This window comes from Rhagoletis zephyria, unplaced genomic scaffold, assembly GCF_001687245.7.
Source record: "Rhagoletis zephyria isolate East Lansing unplaced genomic scaffold, Rhagoletis_zephyria_1.1 Rzeph_scaffold_00607, whole genome shotgun sequence".
Taxonomy (NCBI): domain Eukaryota; kingdom Metazoa; phylum Arthropoda; class Insecta; order Diptera; family Tephritidae; genus Rhagoletis; species Rhagoletis zephyria.
The window spans coordinates 204,062-205,336 of NW_016157691.1; positions in this window are offsets into that span (position 1 = coordinate 204,062).

The following is a 1,275-nucleotide window of genomic DNA, read 5'->3' on the forward strand; positions in this document are numbered from 1 at the left end:
CTGATCATTTATGTATACATTTGTCTATATCTATCTCGATTCCTTTTGCCTGTTACAAACAACCGTTATGTGAACAAAGTTATAATACCCTTGTGCACAAGTGCGCGCGGGTATAAAAATTCAATACTAAAACTTGAATTGGCGAATGACCATCATTTGTCGGTTCTGTCAATTAAAATTTCCTCAATTAATTAGGAAACAAAACAAACAGAGTTGATCACTAATTGTTCCAGATTTCTATCAGCATCACGTCGATGTTGAATTTGCGTAACTTTTCTTTGTCCAAATAATGTAAAATAAATAATAAATGAAATCTCGATCGGCGATTGACTGAATAGCAGCTAGCAACTGTATACGCGAAAAATCATGTTGCCACTTTTTCTCATTTACCATGATCGATTCGTGGAAATTTTTGAAGATCACATGGTTGCTTTTAGAATTTAGATGCTTAATGCAGAAATTGAGTTGCATTGACGAATTTTGTATGGTTAAATGTACATTTAGAGGTAAATGCGCTAAATATGCTTTACGCGTTGGTAAAAACAGCCCATTATGCAGCGTTTTTACAACATTTAAAATGCAAAATTTAGCACTTTCACTCATACATATATTTTCGAAGAGCGTTCATGCTATCGCATTTACCAAATGCATATTTACGCGAATTCGAAGTTGCATACTTTTGACAAACACCCGTGTTCCAGTCGCTTTTTTAGATCCGTATCTAGCACGAAAAAAAAAATTAAACATCAAATTTAGTACAAAAACTTGAGCTGTTTAAACCATAACCGAAATTTTGCTTGGGTAATAAACAATTTATCGGTGCTATCAATAAAAATTGCCTAAAGAAATTATTAAACCAAAAAAACAGCATCATATCGTTGTTGGATTAGCGGGCATTTTTTGATGTGAAACTTCTTAGTCGAGTTCGGAGATGGTTGCGTTAAATATTTAACACCAAGCCATAAACTCTGTATCGTTCGTTCGATTTTTAAAAATGAGGTGTCACATGAAAGGCCTTGTCCTTCGGGTGTACACCATAGCCTTAGTTCCATGAAAGGAGTTGCCACATGTTAGAAAATCGAATTCAAAATTTCTCTGCCGCAGAGGGTTGCGTTAAATATTTAACACTTTGCTTTTCGAACACGTAGAAGAAGTATGCACCAACCTAGGTACAGAAATCAAAGTACCGCGATACAACAGTCGCCAAAAGAATCGCTTTTATGTGAAAACCGGAGACGCCGAGGCATACTATCGCATTGCATTTTACATTCCCTT